Genomic DNA, 20,111 nt, shown 5'->3' on the forward strand with positions numbered 1-20,111 from the left:
GTGAGTACAGACTGCCACCCACCACAGTCATAACGTCAGCGAGTACAGACTGCCACCCACCACAGTCATAAAGCCAGTGAGTACAGACTGCCACCCATCACAGTCATAACGTCAGTGAGTAAAGACTGCCACCCACCACAGTCATAACGTCAGTGAGTACAGACTGCCACCCACCACAGTCATAACGCCAGTGAGTACAGACTGCCACAAATCACAGTCATAACGTCAGCGAGTACAGACTGCCACCCACCACAGTCATAACGTCAGTGTTAGTTGTAGACAGTGAGTACAGACTGCCACCCACCACAGTCGTAACGTCAGTGAGTACAGACTGCCACCCACCACAGTCATAACGTCAGTGAGTACAGACTGCCATCGATCACAGTCATAATGTTAGCGAGTACAGACTGCCACCCATCACAGTCGTAAAGCCAGTGAGTACAGACCGCCACACACCACAGTCATAACGTCAGTGAGTACAGACTGCCACCCACCACAGTCATAACGCCAGTGAATACAGACTGCCACCCACCACAGTCATAACGTCAGTGAGTACAGACTGCCACCCACCACAGTCATAACGTCAGTGAGTACAGACTGCCACCGATCACAGTCATAACGTCAGTGAGTACAGACTGCCACCCACCACAGTCGTAACGTGAGTGAGTACAGACTGCCACCGATCACAGTCATAATGTCAGCGAGTACAGACCGCCACCCATCACAGTCGTAAAGCCAGTGAGTACAGACCGCCACACACCACAGTCATAACGTCAGTGAGTACAGACTGCCACCCACCACAGTCATAACGTCAGTGAGTACAGACTGCCACCGATCACAGTCATAATGTCAGCGAGTACAGACTGCCACCCATCACAGTCTTAAAGCCAGTGAGTACAGACCGCCACACACCACAGTCATAACGTCAGTGAGTACAGACTGCCACCCACCACAGTCATAACACCAGTGAGTACAGACTGCCACCCACCACAGTCATAATGTCAGTGAGTACAGACTGCCATCCACCACAGTCATAACGTCAGTGAGTACAGACTGCTACCCACCACAGTCATAACGCCAGTGAGTACAGACTGCCACCCATCACAGTCATAACGTCAGTGAGTACAGACTGCCACCCACCACAGTCTTAACGTCAGCGAGTACAGACTGCCACCGATCACAGTCATAACGTCAGTGAGTACAGACTGCCACCCACCACAGTCATAACGTCAGTGAGTACAGACTGCCACCCATCACAGTCATAACGTCAGTGAGTACAGACTGCCACCCAATACAGTCATAACGTCAGTGAGTACAGACTGCCACCCACCACAGTCATAACGTCAGTGAGAACAGACTGCCACCCACCACAGTCATAACGTCTATGAGTACAGACTGCCACCGATCACAGTCATAATGTCAGCGAGTACAGACTGCCACCTATCACAGTCGTAATGTCAGTGAGTACAGACCGCCACCCACCACAGTCATAACGTCAGTGAGTACAGACTGCCACCCACCACAGTCATAACGTCAGTGAGTACAGACTGCCACCCACCACAGTCATAACGTCAGCGAGTACAGACTGCCACCCACCACAGTCATAAAGCCAGTGAGTACAGACTGCCACCCATCACAGTCATAACGTCAGTGAGTAAAGACTGCCACCCACCACAGTCATAACGTCAGTGAGTACAGACTGCCACCCACCACAGTCATAACGCCAGTGAGTACAGACTGCCACAAATCACAGTCATAACGTCAGCGAGTACAGACTGCCACCCACCACAGTCATAACGTCAGTGTTAGTTGTAGACAGTGAGTACAGACTGCCACCCACCACAGTCGTAACGTCAGTGAGTACAGACTGCCACCCACCACAGTCATAACGTCAGTGAGTACAGACTGCCATCGATCACAGTCATAATGTTAGCGAGTACAGACTGCCACCCATCACAGTCGTAAAGCCAGTGAGTACAGACCGCCACACACCACAGTCATAACGTCAGTGAGTACAGACTGCCACCCACCACAGTCATAACGCCAGTGAATACAGACTGCCACCCACCACAGTCATAACGTCAGTGAGTACAGACTGCCACCCACCACAGTCATAACGTCAGTGAGTACAGACTGCCACCGATCACAGTCATAACGTCAGTGAGTACAGACTGCCACCCACCACAGTCGTAACGTGAGTGAGTACAGACTGCCACCGATCACAGTCATAATGTCAGCGAGTACAGACCGCCACCCATCACAGTCGTAAAGCCAGTGAGTACAGACCGCCACACACCACAGTCATAACGTCAGTGAGTACAGACTGCCACCCACCACAGTCATAACGTCAGTGAGTACAGACTGCCACCGATCACAGTCATAATGTCAGCGAGTACAGACTGCCACCCATCACAGTCGTAAAGCCAGTGAGTACAGACCGCCACACACCACAGTCATAACGTCAGTGAGTACAGACTGCCACCCACCACAGTCATAACGCCAGTGAATACAGACTGCCACCCACCACAGTCATAACGTCAGTGAGTACAGACTGCCAACCACCACAGTCATAACGTCAGTGAGTACAGACTGCCACCGATCACAGTCATAACGTCAGTGAGTACAGACTGCCACCCACCACAGTCATAACGTCAGTGAGTACAGACTGCCACCGATCACAATCATAACGTCAGTGAGTACAGACTGCCACCCACCACAGTCATAACGTCAGTGAGTACAGACTGCCACCCATCACAGTCATAACGTCAGTGAGTACAGACTGCCACCGATCACAGTCATAATGTCAGTGAGTACAGACTGCCACCCATCAGAGTCATAACGTCAGTGAGTACAGACTGACACCCAATACAGTCATAACGTCAGTGAGTACAGACTGCCACCCACCACAGTCATAACGTCAGTGAGTACAGACTGCCACCCACCACAGTCATAACGTCTATGAGTACAGACTGCCACCGATCACAGTCATAATGTCAGCGAGTACAGACTGCCACCCATCACAGTCGTAACGTCAGTGAGTACAGACCGCCACCCACCACAGTCATAACGTCAGTGAGTACAGACTGCCACCCACCACAGTCATAACGTCAGTGAGTACAGACTGCCACCGATCACAGTCATAATGTCAGCGAGTACAGACTGCCACCCATCACAGTCGTAACGTCACTGAGTACAGACCGCCACCCACCACAGTCATAACGTCAGTGAGTACAGACTGCCACTGATCACAGTCATAATGTCAGCGAGTACAGACTGCATCCCATAAAAGTCGTAAAGCCAGTGAGTACAGACCGCCAAACACCACAGTCATAACGTCAGTGAGTACAGACTGCCACCCACCACAGTCATAACGTCAGTGAGGACAGACTGCCACCCACCACAGTCATAACGTCAGTGAGTACAGACTGCCACCCATCACAGTCATAATGTCAGTGAGTACAGACTGCCACCCACTACAGTCATAACGTCAGTGAGTACAGACTGCCACCCACCACAGTCATAACGTCAGTGAGAACAGACTGCCACCCACCACAGTCATAACGTCAGTCAGTACAGACTGCCACCCATCACAGTCATAACGTCAGTGAGTACAGACCGCCACCCACCACAGTCATAACGTCAGTGAGTACAGACTGCCACCCACCACAGTCATAACGCCAGTGAGTACAGACTGCCACCCACCACAGTCATAACGTCAGTGAGTACAGACTGCCACCCACCACAGTCATAACGTCAGTGAGTACAGACTGCCACCCACCACAGTCGTAACGCCAGTGAGTACAGACTGCCACCCACCATAATCATAATGTCAGTGAGTACAGACTGCCATCCACCACAGTCATAACGTCAGTGAGTACAGACTGCCACCCACCACAGTCATAACGCCAGTGAGTACAGACTGCCACCCATCACAGTCATAACGTCAGTGAGTACAGACTGCCACCCACCACAGTCTAAACCTCAGCGAGTACAGACTGCCACCCATCACAGTCATAACGTCAGTGAGTACAGAATGCCACCGATCACAGTCATAATGTCAGTGAGTACAGACTGCCACCCATCAGAGTCATAACGTCAGTGAGTACAGACTGCCACCCAATACAGTCATAACGTCAGTGAGTACAGACTGCCACCCACCACAGTCATAACGTCAGTGAGTACAGACTGCCACCCACCACAGTCATAACGTCTATGAGTACAGACTGCCACCCACTACAGTCATAACGTCAGTGAGTACAGACTGCCACCCACCACAGTCATAACGTCAGTGAGAACAGACTGCCACCCACCACAGTCATAACGTCAGTGAGTACAGACTGCGACCCATCACAGTCATAACGTCAGTGAGTACAGACCGCCACCCACCACAGTCATAACGTCAGTGAGTACAGACTGCCACCCACCACAGTCATAACGCCAGTGAGTACAGACTGCCACCCACCACAGTCATAATGTCAGTGAGTACAGACTGCCATCCACCACAGTCATAACGTCAGTGAGTACAGACTGACACCCACCACAGTCATAACGCCAGTGAGTACAGACTGCCACCCATCACAGTCATAATGTCAGTGAGTACAGACTGCCACCCACCACAGTCTTAACGTCAGCGAGTACAGACTGCCACCGATCACAGGCATAACGTCAGTGAGTACAGACTGCCACCCACCACAGTCATTACGTCAGTGAGTACAGACTGCCACCCATCACAGTCATAACGTCAGTGAGTACAGACTGCCACCGATCACAGTCATAATGTCAGTGAGTACAGACTGCCACCCATCAGAGTCATAACGTCAGTGAGTACAGACTGCCACCCAATACAGTCATAACGTCAGTGAGTACAGACTGCCACCCACCACAGTCATAACGTCAGTGAGAACAGACTGCCACCCACCACAGTCATAACGTCTATGAGTACAGACTGCCACCGATCACAGTAATAATGTCAGCGAGTACAGACTGCCACCTATCACAGTCGTAATGTCAGTGAGTACAGACCGCCACCCACCACAGTCATAACGTCAGTGAGTACAGACTGCCACCCACCACAGTCATAACGTCAGTGAGTACAGACTGCCACCCACCACAGTCATAACGTCAGCGAGTACAGACTGCCACCCACCACAGTCATAAAGCCAGTGAGTACAGACTGCCACCCATCACAGTCATAACGTCAGTGAGTAAAGACTGCCACCCACCACAGTCATAACGTCAGTGAGTACAGACTGCCACCCACCACAGTCATAACGCCAGTGAGTACAGACTGCCACAAATCACAGTCATAACGTCAGCGAGTACAGACTGCCACCCACCACAGTCATAACGTCAGTGTTAGTTGTAGACAGTGAGTACAGACTGCCACCCACCACAGTCGTAACGTCAGTGAGTACAGACTGCCACCCACCACAGTCATAACGTCAGTGAGTACAGACTGCCACCGATCACAGTCATAATGTCAGCGAGTACAGACTGCCACCCATCACAGTCGTAAAGCCAGTGAGTACAGACCGCCACACACCACAGTCATAACGTCAGTGAGTACAGACTGCCACCCACCACAGTCATAACGCCAGTGAATACAGACTGCCACCCACCACAGTCATAACGTCAGTGAGTACAGACTGCCACCCACCACAGTCATAACGTCAGTGAGTACAGACTGCCACCGATCACAGTCATAACGTCAGTGAGTACAGACTGCCACCCACCACAGTCGTAACGTGAGTGAGTACAGACTGCCACCGATCACAGTCATAATGTCAGCGAGTACAGACCGCCACCCATCACAGTCGTAAAGCCAGTGAGTACAGACCGCCACACACCACAGTCATAACGTCAGTGAGTACAGACTGCCACCCACCACAGTCATAACGTCAGTGAGTACAGACTGCCACCGATCACAGTCATAATGTCAGCGAGTACAGACTGCCACCCATCACAGTCTTAAAGCCAGTGAGTACAGACCGCCACACACCACAGTCATAACGTCAGTGAGTACAGACTGCCACCCACCACAGTCATAACACCAGTGAGTACAGACTGCCACCCACCACAGTCATAATGTCAGTGAGTACAGACTGCCATCCACCACAGTCATAACGTCAGTGAGTACAGACTGCTACCCACCACAGTCATAACGCCAGTGAGTACAGACTGCCACCCATCACAGTCATAACGTCAGTGAGTACAGACTGCCACCCACCACAGTCTTAACGTCAGCGAGTACAGACTGCCACCGATCACAGTCATAACGTCAGTGAGTACAGACTGCCACCCACCACAGTCATAACGTCAGTGAGTACAGACTGCCACCCATCACAGTCATAACGTCAGTGAGTACAGACTGCCACCCAATACAGTCATAACGTCAGTGAGTACAGACTGCCACCCACCACAGTCATAACGTCAGTGAGAACAGACTGCCACCCACCACAGTCATAACGTCTATGAGTACAGACTGCCACCGATCACAGTCATAATGTCAGCGAGTACAGACTGCCACCTATCACAGTCGTAATGTCAGTGAGTACAGACCGCCACCCACCACAGTCATAACGTCAGTGAGTACAGACTGCCACCCACCACAGTCATAACGTCAGTGAGTACAGACTGCCACCCACCACAGTCATAACGTCAGCGAGTACAGACTGCCACCCACCACAGTCATAAAGCCAGTGAGTACAGACTGCCACCCATCACAGTCATAACGTCAGTGAGTAAAGACTGCCACCCACCACAGTCATAACGTCAGTGAGTACAGACTGCCACCCACCACAGTCATAACGCCAGTGAGTACAGACTGCCACAAATCACAGTCATAACGTCAGCGAGTACAGACTGCCACCCACCACAGTCATAACGTCAGTGTTAGTTGTAGACAGTGAGTACAGACTGCCACCCACCACAGTCGTAACGTCAGTGAGTACAGACTGCCACCCACCACAGTCATAACGTCAGTGAGTACAGACTGCCATCGATCACAGTCATAATGTTAGCGAGTACAGACTGCCACCCATCACAGTCGTAAAGCCAGTGAGTACAGACCGCCACACACCACAGTCATAACGTCAGTGAGTACAGACTGCCACCCACCACAGTCATAACGCCAGTGAATACAGACTGCCACCCACCACAGTCATAACGTCAGTGAGTACAGACTGCCACCCACCACAGTCATAACGTCAGTGAGTACAGACTGCCACCGATCACAGTCATAACGTCAGTGAGTACAGACTGCCACCCACCACAGTCGTAACGTGAGTGAGTACAGACTGCCACCGATCACAGTCATAATGTCAGCGAGTACAGACCGCCACCCATCACAGTCGTAAAGCCAGTGAGTACAGACCGCCACACACCACAGTCATAACGTCAGTGAGTACAGACTGCCACCCACCACAGTCATAACGTCAGTGAGTACAGACTGCCACCGATCACAGTCATAATGTCAGCGAGTACAGACTGCCACCCATCACAGTCGTAAAGCCAGTGAGTACAGACCGCCACACACCACAGTCATAACGTCAGTGAGTACAGACTGCCACCCACCACAGTCATAACGCCAGTGAATACAGACTGCCACCCACCACAGTCATAACGTCAGTGAGTACAGACTGCCAACCACCACAGTCATAACGTCAGTGAGTACAGACTGCCACCGATCACAGTCATAACGTCAGTGAGTACAGACTGCCACCCACCACAGTCATAACGTCAGTGAGTACAGACTGCCACCGATCACAATCATAACGTCAGTGAGTACAGACTGCCACCCACCACAGTCATAACGTCAGTGAGTACAGACTGCCACCCATCACAGTCATAACGTCAGTGAGTACAGACTGCCACCGATCACAGTCATAATGTCAGTGAGTACAGACTGCCACCCATCAGAGTCATAACGTCAGTGAGTACAGACTGACACCCAATACAGTCATAACGTCAGTGAGTACAGACTGCCACCCACCACAGTCATAACGTCAGTGAGTACAGACTGCCACCCACCACAGTCATAACGTCTATGAGTACAGACTGCCACCGATCACAGTCATAATGTCAGCGAGTACAGACTGCCACCCATCACAGTCGTAACGTCAGTGAGTACAGACCGCCACCCACCACAGTCATAACGTCAGTGAGTACAGACTGCCACCCACCACAGTCATAACGTCAGTGAGTACAGACTGCCACCGATCACAGTCATAATGTCAGCGAGTACAGACTGCCACCCATCACAGTCGTAACGTCACTGAGTACAGACCGCCACCCACCACAGTCATAACGTCAGTGAGTACAGACTGCCACTGATCACAGTCATAATGTCAGCGAGTACAGACTGCATCCCATAAAAGTCGTAAAGCCAGTGAGTACAGACCGCCAAACACCACAGTCATAACGTCAGTGAGTACAGACTGCCACCCACCACAGTCATAACGTCAGTGAGGACAGACTGCCACCCACCACAGTCATAACGTCAGTGAGTACAGACTGCCACCCATCACAGTCATAATGTCAGTGAGTACAGACTGCCACCCACTACAGTCATAACGTCAGTGAGTACAGACTGCCACCCACCACAGTCATAACGTCAGTGAGAACAGACTGCCACCCACCACAGTCATAACGTCAGTCAGTACAGACTGCCACCCATCACAGTCATAACGTCAGTGAGTACAGACCGCCACCCACCACAGTCATAACGTCAGTGAGTACAGACTGCCACCCACCACAGTCATAACGCCAGTGAGTACAGACTGCCACCCACCACAGTCATAACGTCAGTGAGTACAGACTGCCACCCACCACAGTCATAACGTCAGTGAGTACAGACTGCCACCCACCACAGTCGTAACGCCAGTGAGTACAGACTGCCACCCACCATAATCATAATGTCAGTGAGTACAGACTGCCATCCACCACAGTCATAACGTCAGTGAGTACAGACTGCCACCCACCACAGTCATAACGCCAGTGAGTACAGACTGCCACCCATCACAGTCATAACGTCAGTGAGTACAGACTGCCACCCACCACAGTCTAAACCTCAGCGAGTACAGACTGCCACCCATCACAGTCATAACGTCAGTGAGTACAGAATGCCACCGATCACAGTCATAATGTCAGTGAGTACAGACTGCCACCCATCAGAGTCATAACGTCAGTGAGTACAGACTGCCACCCAATACAGTCATAACGTCAGTGAGTACAGACTGCCACCCACCACAGTCATAACGTCAGTGAGTACAGACTGCCACCCACCACAGTCATAACGTCTATGAGTACAGACTGCCACCCACTACAGTCATAACGTCAGTGAGTACAGACTGCCACCCACCACAGTCATAACGTCAGTGAGAACAGACTGCCACCCACCACAGTCATAACGTCAGTGAGTACAGACTGCGACCCATCACAGTCATAACGTCAGTGAGTACAGACCGCCACCCACCACAGTCATAACGTCAGTGAGTACAGACTGCCACCCACCACAGTCATAACGCCAGTGAGTACAGACTGCCACCCACCACAGTCATAATGTCAGTGAGTACAGACTGCCATCCACCACAGTCATAACGTCAGTGAGTACAGACTGACACCCACCACAGTCATAACGCCAGTGAGTACAGACTGCCACCCATCACAGTCATAATGTCAGTGAGTACAGACTGCCACCCACCACAGTCTTAACGTCAGCGAGTACAGACTGCCACCGATCACAGGCATAACGTCAGTGAGTACAGACTGCCACCCACCACAGTCATTACGTCAGAGAGTACAGACTGCCACCCATCACAGTCATAACGTCAGTGAGTACAGACTGCCACCGATCACAGTCATAATGTCAGTGAGTACAGACTGCCACCCATCAGAGTCATAACGTCAGTGAGTACAGACTGCCACCCAATACAGTCATAACGTCAGTGAGTACAGACTGCCACCCACCACAGTCATAACGTCAGTGAGAACAGACTGCCACCCACCACAGTCATAACGTCTATGAGTACAGACTGCCACCGATCACAGTAATAATGTCAGCGAGTACAGACTGCCACCTATCACAGTCGTAATGTCAGTGAGTACAGACCGCCACCCACCACAGTCATAACGTCAGTGAGTACAGACTGCCACCCACCACAGTCATAACGTCAGTGAGTACAGACTGCCACCCACCACAGTCATAACGTCAGCGAGTACAGACTGCCACCCACCACAGTCATAAAGCCAGTGAGTACAGACTGCCACCCATCACAGTCATAACGTCAGTGAGTAAAGACTGCCACCCACCACAGTCATAACGTCAGTGAGTACAGACTGCCACCCACCACAGTCATAACGCCAGTGAGTACAGACTGCCACAAATCACAGTCATAACGTCAGCGAGTACAGACTGCCACCCACCACAGTCATAACGTCAGTGTTAGTTGTAGACAGTGAGTACAGACTGCCACCCACCACAGTCGTAACGTCAGTGAGTACAGACTGCCACCCACCACAGTCATAACGTCAGTGAGTACAGACTGCCACCGATCACAGTCATAATGTCAGCGAGTACAGACTGCCACCCATCACAGTCGTAAAGCCAGTGAGTACAGACCGCCACACACCACAGTCATAACGTCAGTGAGTACAGACTGCCACCCACCACAGTCATAACGCCAGTGAATACAGACTGCCACCCACCACAGTCATAACGTCAGTGAGTACAGACTGCCACCCACCACAGTCATAACGTCAGTGTGTACAGACTGCCACCCACCACAGTTATATCATCAGTGAGTACAGACTGCCACCCACCACAGTCATAACTTTAGCGAGTACAGACTGCCACCCACCACAGTCATAACGTCAGTGAGTACAGACTGCCACCGATCACAGTCATAACGTCAGTGAGTACAGACTGCCACCCACCACAGTCATAACGTCAGTGAGTACAGACTGCCACCCATCACAGTCATAACATCAGTGAGTACAGACTGCCACCGATCACAGTCATAATGTCAGTGAGTACAGACTGCCACCCATCAGAGTCATAACGTCAGTGAGTACAGAATGCCACCCAATACAGTCATAACGTCAGTGAGTACAGACTGCCACCCACCACAGTCATAACGTCAGTGAGTACAGACTGCCACCCATCACAGTCATAACGTCAGTGAGTACAGACTGCCACCGATCACAGTCATAATGTCAGTGAGTAAAGACTGCCACCCACCACAGTCATAACGTCAGTGAGTACAGACTGCCACCCACCACAGTCATAACATCAGTGTTAGTTGTAGAAAGTGAGTACAGACTGCCACCCACCACAGTCATAACGTCAGTGAGTACAGACTGCCACCCACCACAGTCATAACGTCAGTGAGTACAGACTGCCACCCACCACAGTTATATCATCAGTGAGTACAGACTGCCACCCACCACAGTCATAACTTTAGCGAGTACAGACTGCCACCCACCACAGTCATAACGTCAGTGAGTACAGACTGCCACCCACCACAGTCATAACGTCAGCGAGTACAGACTGCCAACCACCACAGTCATAACGTCAGTGAGTACAGACTGCCACCCACCACAGTCATAACGTCAGTGAGTACAGACTGCCACCCACCACAGTCATAACGTCAGTGAGTACAGACTGCCACCGATCACAGTCATAATGTCAGCGATTACAGACCGCCACCCATCACAATCGCAACGTCAGTGAGTACAGACCGCCATCCACCACAGTCAAAACGTCAGTGAGTACACACTGCCACCCACCACAGTCATAACGTCAGTGAGTACAAACTGCCACCCACCACAGTCATAATGTCACTGAGTACAGACTGCCACCCACACAGTCATAACGTCAGTGAGTACAGACTGCCACCGATCACAGTCATAATGTCAGTGAGTACAGACTGCCACACATCAAAGTCATAACGTCAGTGAGTACAGACTGCCACCCACTACAGTCATAACGTCAGTGGGTACAGACTGCCACCCACAACAGTCATAACGTCAGTGAGTACAGACTGCCACCCACCACAGTCATAACGTCAGTGAGTACAGACTGCCACCGATCACAGTCATAACGTCAGTGAGTACAGACTGCCACCGATCACAGTCGTAATGTCAGCGAGTACAGACTGCCACCCATCACAGTCATAACGTCAGTGAGTACAGACTGCCACCGATCACAGTCATAATGTCAGTGAGTACAGACTGCCACCCATCACAGTCATAACGTCAGTGAGTACAGACCGCTACCCACCACAGTCGTAAGGTCAGTGAGTACAGACTGCCACCCACCACAGTCATAACGCCAGTGAGTACAGACTGCCACCCACCACAGTCATAACGTCATTGAGTACAGACTGCCACCCACCACAGTCATAACGTCAGCGAGTACAGACTGCCACCCACCACAGTCATAACGTCAGTGAGTACAGACTGCCACCCACCACAGTCATAACGTCAGTGAGTACAGACTGCCACCCATCACAGTCATAACGTCAGTGAGTACAGACTGCCACCCACTACAGTCATAACGTCAGTGAGTACAGACTGCCACCCACCACAGTCATAACGTCAGTGAGTACAGACTGCCACCGATCACAGTCATAATGTCAGCGAGTACAAACTGCCACCCATCACAGTCGTAACGTCAGTGAGTACAGACCGCCACCCACCACAGTCATAACGTCAGTGAGTACAGACTGCCACCCACCACAGTCATAACGTCAGTGAGTACAGACTGCCACCCACCACAGTCATAACGTCAGCGAGTACAGACTGCCACCCACCACAGTCATAAAACCAGTGAGTACAGACTGCCACCCATCACAGTCATAACGTCAGTGAGTAAAGACTGCCACCCACCACAGTCATAACGTCAGTGAGTACAGACTGCCACCCACCACAGTCATAACGTCAGTGTTAGTTGTAGACAGTGAGTACAGACTGCCACCCACCACAGTCATAACGTCAGTGAGAACAGACTGCCACCCACCACAGTCATAACGTCAGTGAGTACAGACTGCCACCGATCACAGTCATAACGTCAGTGAGTACAGACTGCCACCCACCACAGTCATAACGTCAGTGAGTACAGACTGCCACCCACCACAGTCATAACGTCAGTGAGTACAGAATGCCACCCAATACAGTCATAACGTCAGTGAGTACAGACTGCCACCCACCACAGTCATAACGTCAGTGAGTACAGACTGCCACCGATCACAGTCATAATGTCAGTGAGTAAAGACTGCCACCCACCACAGTCATAACGTCAGTGAGTACAGACTGCCACCCACCACAGTCATAACATCAGTGTTAGTTGTAGACAGTGAGTACAGACTGCCACCCACCACAGTCATAACGTCAGTGAGTACAGACTGCCACCCACCACAGTCATAACGTCAGTGAGTACAGACTGCCACCCACCACAGTTATATCATCAGTGAGTACAGACTGCCACCCACCACAGTCATAACGTTAGCGAGTACAGACTGCCACCCACCACAGTCATAACGTCAGTGAGTACAGACTGCCACCCACCACAGTCATAACTTTAGCGAGTACAGACTGCCACCCACCACAGTCATAACGTCAGTGAGTACAGACTGCCACCGATCACAGTCATAACGTCAGTGAGTACAGACTGCCACCCACCACAGTCATAACGTCAGTGAGTACAGACTGCCACCCATCACAGTCATAACATCAGTGAGTACAGACTGCCACCGATCACAGTCATAATGTCAGTGAGTACAGACTGCCACCCATCAGAGTCATAACGTCAGTGAGTACAGAATGCCACCCAATACAGTCATAACGTCAGTGAGTACAGACTGCCACCCACCACAGTCATAACGTCAGTGAGTACAGACTGCCACCCATCACAGTCATAACGTCAGTGAGTACAGACTGCCACCGATCACAGTCATAATGTCAGTGAGTAAAGACTGCCACCCACCACAGTCATAACGTCAGTGAGTACAGACTGCCACCCACCACAGTCATAACATCAGTGTTAGTTGTAGAAAGTGAGTACAGACTGCCACCCACCACAGTCATAACGTCAGTGAGTACAGACTGCCACCCACCACAGTCATAACGTCAGTGAGTACAGACTGCCACCCACCACAGTTATATCATCAGTGAGTACAGACTGCCACCCACCACAGTCATAACTTTAGCGAGTACAGACTGCCACCCACCACAGTCATAACGTCAGTGAGTACAGACTGCCACCCACCACAGTCATAACGTCAGCGAGTACAGACTGCCAACCACCACAGTCATAACGTCAGTGAGTACAGACTGCCACCCACCACAGTCATAACGTCAGTGAGTACAGACTGCCACCCACCACAGTCATAACGTCAGTGAGTACAGACTGCCACCGATCACAGTCATAATGTCAGCGATTACAGACCGCCACCCATCACAATCGCAACGTCAGTGAGTACAGACCGCCATCCACCACAGTCAAAACGTCAGTGAGTACACACTGCCACCCACCACAGTCATAACGTCAGTGAGTACAAACTGCCACCCACCACAGTCATAATGTCACTGAGTACAGACTGCCACCCACACAGTCATAACGTCAGTGAGTACAGACTGCCACCGATCACAGTCATAATGTCAGTGAGTACAGACTGCCACACATCAAAGTCATAACGTCAGTGAGTACAGACTGCCACCCACTACAGTCATAACGTCAGTGGGTACAGACTGCCACCCACAACAGTCATAACGTCAGTGAGTACAGACTGCCACCCACCACAGTCATAACGTCAGTGAGTACAGACTGCCACCGATCACAGTCATAACGTCAGTGAGTACAGACTGCCACCGATCACAGTCGTAATGTCAGCGAGTACAGACTGCCACCCATCACAGTCATAACGTCAGTGAGTACAGACTGCCACCGATCACAGTCATAATGTCAGTGAGTACAGACTGCCACCCATCACAGTCATAACGTCAGTGAGTACAGACCGCTACCCACCACAGTCGTAAGGTCAGTGAGTACAGACTGCCACCCACCACAGTCATAACGCCAGTGAGTACAGACTGCCACCCACCACAGTCATAACGTCATTGAGTACAGACTGCCACCCACCACAGTCATAACGTCAGCGAGTACAGACTGCCACCCACCACAGTCATAACGTCAGTGAGTACAGACTGCCACCCACCACAGTCATAACGTCAGTGAGTACAGACTGCCACCCATCACAGTCATAACGTCAGTGAGTACAGACTGCCACCCACTACAGTCATAACGTCAGTGAGTACAGACTGCCACCCACCACAGTCATAACGTCAGTGAGTACAGACTGCCACCGATCACAGTCATAATGTCAGCGAGTACAAACTGCCACCCATCACAGTCGTAACGTCAGTGAGTACAGACCGCCACCCACCACAGTCATAACGTCAGTGAGTACAGACTGCCACCCACCACAGTCATAACGTCAGTGAGTACAGACTGCCACCCACCACAGTCATAACGTCAGCGAGTACAGACTGCCACCCACCACAGTCATAAAACCAGTGAGTACAGACTGCCACCCATCACAGTCATAACGTCAGTGAGTAAAGACTGCCACCCACCACAGTCATAACGTCAGTGAGTACAGACTGCCACCCACCACAGTCATAACGTCAGTGTTAGTTGTAGACAGTGAGTACAGACTGCCACCCACCACAGTCATAACGTCAGTGAGAACAGACTGCCACCCACCACAGTCATAACGTCAGTGAGTACAGACTGCCACCGATCACAGTCATAACGTCAGTGAGTACAGACTGCCACCCACCACAGTCATAACGTCAGTGAGTACAGACTGCCACCCACCACAGTCATAACGTCAGTGAGTACAGAATGCCACCCAATACAGTCATAACGTCAGTGAGTACAGACTGCCACCCACCACAGTCATAACGTCAGTGAGTACAGACTGCCACCGATCACAGTCATAATGTCAGTGAGTAAAGACTGCCACCCACCACAGTCATAACGTCAGTGAGTACAGACTGCCACCCACCACAGTCATAACATCAGTGTTAGTTGTAGACAGTGAGTACAGACTGCCACCCACCACAGTCATAACGTCAGTGAGTACAGACTGCCACCCACCACAGTCATAACGTCAGTGAGTACAGACTGCCACCCACCACAGTTATATCATCAGTGAGTACAGACTGCCACCCACCACAGTCATAACGTTAGCGAGTACAGACTGCCACCCACCACAGTCATAACGTCAGTGAGTACAGACTGCCACCCACCACAGTCATAACGTCAGCGAGTACAGACTGCCAACCACCACAGTCATAACGTCAGTGAGTACAGACTGCCACCCACCACAGTCATAACGTCAGTGAGTACAGACTGCCACCCACCACAGTCATAACGTCAGTGAGTACAGACTGCCACCGATCACAGTCATAATGTCAGCGATTACAGACCGCCACCCATCACAATCGCAACGTCAGTGAGTACAGACCGCCATCCACCACAGTCAAAACGTCAGTGAGTACACACTGCCACCCACCACAGTCATAACGTCAGTGAGTACAAACTGCCACCCACCACAGTCATAATGTCACTGAGTACAGACTGCCACCCACACAGTCATAACGTCAGTGAGTACAGACTGCCACCGATCACAGTCATAATGTCAGTGAGTACAGACTGCCACACATCAAAGTCATAACGTCAGTGAGTACAGACTGCCACCCACTACAGTCATAACGTCAGTGGGTACAGACCGCTACCCACCACAGTCGTAAGGTCAGTGAGTACAGACTGCCACCCACCACAGTCATAACGCCAGTGAGTACAGACTGCCACCCACCACAGTCATAACGTCATTGAGTACAGACTGCCACCCACCACAGTCATAACGTCAGCGAGTACAGACTGCCACCCACCACAGTCATAACGTCAGTGAGTACAGACTGCCACCCACCACAGTCATAACGTCAGTGAGTACAGACTGCCACCCATCACAGTCATAACGTCAGTGAGTACAGACTGCCACCCACTACAGTCATAACGTCAGTGAGTACAGACTGCCACCCACCACAGTCATAACGTCAGTGAGTACAGACTGCCACCGATCACAGTCATAATGTCAGCGAGTACAAACTGCCACCCATCACAGTCGTAACGTCAGTGAGTACAGACCGCCACCCACCACAGTCATAACGTCAGTGAGTACAGACTGCCACCCACCACAGTCATAACGTCAGTGAGTACAGACTGCCACCCACCACAGTCATAACGTCAGCGAGTACAGACTGCCACCCACCACAGTCATAAAACCAGTGAGTACAGACTGCCACCCATCACAGTCATAACGTCAGTGAGTAAAGACTGCCACCCACCACAGTCATAACGTCAGTGAGTACAGACTGCCACCCACCACAGTCATAACGTCAGTGTTAGTTGTAGACAGTGAGTACAGACTGCCACCCACCACAGTCATAACGTCAGTGAGAACAGACTGCCACCCACCACAGTCATAACGTCAGTGAGTACAGACTGCCACCGATCACAGTCATAACGTCAGTGAGTACAGACTGCCACCCACCACAGTCATAACGTCAGTGAGTACAGACTGCCACCCACCACAGTCATAACGTCAGTGAGTACAGAATGCCACCCAATACAGTCATAACGTCAGTGAGTACAGACTGCCACCCACCACAGTCATAACGTCAGTGAGTACAGACTGCCACCGATCACAGTCATAATGTCAGTGAGTAAAGACTGCCACCCACCACAGTCATAACGTCAGTGAGTACAGACTGCCACCCACCACAGTCATAACATCAGTGTTAGTTGTAGACAGTGAGTACAGACTGCCACCCACCACAGTCATAACGTCAGCGAGTACAGACTGCCAACCACCACAGTCATAACGTCAGTGAGTACAGACTGCCACCCACCACAGTCATAACGTCAGTGAGTACAGACTGCCACCCACCACAGTCATAACGTCAGTGAGTACAGACTGCCACCGATCACAGTCATAATGTCAGCGATTACAGACCGCCACCCATCACAATCGCAACGTCAGTGAGTACAGACCGCCATCCACCACAGTCAAAACGTCAGTGAGTACACACTGCCACCCACCACAGTCATAACGTCAGTGAGTACAAACTGCCACCCACCACAGTCATAATGTCACTGAGTACAGACTGCCACCCACACAGTCATAACGTCAGTGAGTACAGACTGCCACCGATCACAGTCATAATGTCAGTGAGTACAGACTGCCACACATCAAAGTCATAACGTCAGTGAGTACAGACTGCCACCCACTACAGTCATAACGTCAGTGGGTACAGACTGCCACCCACAACAGTCATAACGTCAGTGAGTACAGACTGCCACCCACCACAGTCATAACGCCAGTGAGTACAGACTGCCACCCACCACAGTCATAACGTCATTGAGTACAGACTGCCACCCACCACAGTCATAACGTCAGCGAGTACAGACTGCCACCCACCACAGTCATAACGTCAGTGAGTACAGACTGCCACCCACCACAGTCATAACGTCAGTGAGTACAGACTGCCACCCATCACAGTCATAACGTCAGTGAGTACAGACTGCCACCCACTACAGTCATAACGTCAGTGAGTACAGACTGCCACCCACCACAGTCATAACGTCAGTGAGTACAGACTGCCACCGATCACAGTCATAATGTCAGCGAGTACAAACTGCCACCCATCACAGTCGTAACGTCAGTGAGTACAGACCGCCACCCACCACAGTCATAACGTCAGTGAGTACAGACTGCCACCCACCACAGTCATAACGTCAGTGAGTACAGACTGCCACCCACCACAGTCATAACGTCAGCGAGTACAGACTGCCACCCACCACAGTCATAAAACCAGTGAGTACAGACTGCCACCCATCACAGTCATAACGTCAGTGAGTAAAGACTGCCACCCACCACAGTCATAACGTCAGTGAGTACAGACTGCCACCCACCACAGTCATAACGTCAGTGTTAGTTGTAGACAGTGAGTACAGACTGCCACCCACCACAGTCATAACGTCAGTGAGAACAGACTGCCACCCACCACAGTCATAACGTCAGTGAGTACAGACTGCCACCGATCACAGTCATAACGTCAGTGAGTACAGACTGCCACCCACCACAGTCATAACGTCAGTGAGTACAGACTGCCACCCACCACAGTCATAACGTCAGTGAGTACAGAATGCCACCCAATACAGTCATAACGTCAGTGAGTACAGACTGCCACCCACCACAGTCATAACGTCAGTGAGTACAGACTGCCACCGATCACAGTCATAATGTCAGTGAGTAAAGACTGCCACCCACCACAGTCATAACGTCAGTGAGTACAGACTGCCACCCACCACAGTCATAACATCAGTGTTAGTTGTAGACAGTGAGTACAGACTGCCACCCACCACAGTCATAACGTCAGTGAGTACAGACTGCCACCCACCACAGTCATAACGTCAGTGAGTACAGACTGCCACCCACCACAGTTATATCATCAGTGAGTACAGACTGCCACCCACCACAGTCATAACGTTAGCGAGTACAGACTGCCACCCACCACAGTCATAACGTCAGTGAGTACAGACTGCCACCCACCACAGTCATAACGTCAGCGAGTACAGACTGCCAACCACCACAGTCATAACGTCAGTGAGTACAGACTGCCACCCACCACAGTCATAACGTCAGTGAGTACAGACTGCCACCCACCACAGTCATAACGTCAGTGAGTACAGACTGCCACCGATCACAGTCATAATGTCAGCGATTACAGACCGCCACCCATCACAATCGCAACGTCAGTGAGTACAGACCGCCATCCACCACAGTCAAAACGTCAGTGAGTACACACTGCCACCCACCACAGTCATAACGTCAGTGAGTACAAACTGCCACCCACCACAGTCATAATGTCACTGAGTACAGACTGCCACCCACACAGTCATAACGTCAGTGAGTACAGACTGCCACCGATCACAGTCATAATGTCAGTGAGTACAGACTGCCACACATCAAAGTCATAACGTCAGT

The sequence above is a fragment of the Salmo salar genome, unplaced genomic scaffold (genome assembly GCF_965601325.2).
Source record: "Salmo salar unplaced genomic scaffold, fSalSal1 ptg000071l, whole genome shotgun sequence".
NCBI classification, from domain to species: domain Eukaryota; kingdom Metazoa; phylum Chordata; class Actinopteri; order Salmoniformes; family Salmonidae; genus Salmo; species Salmo salar.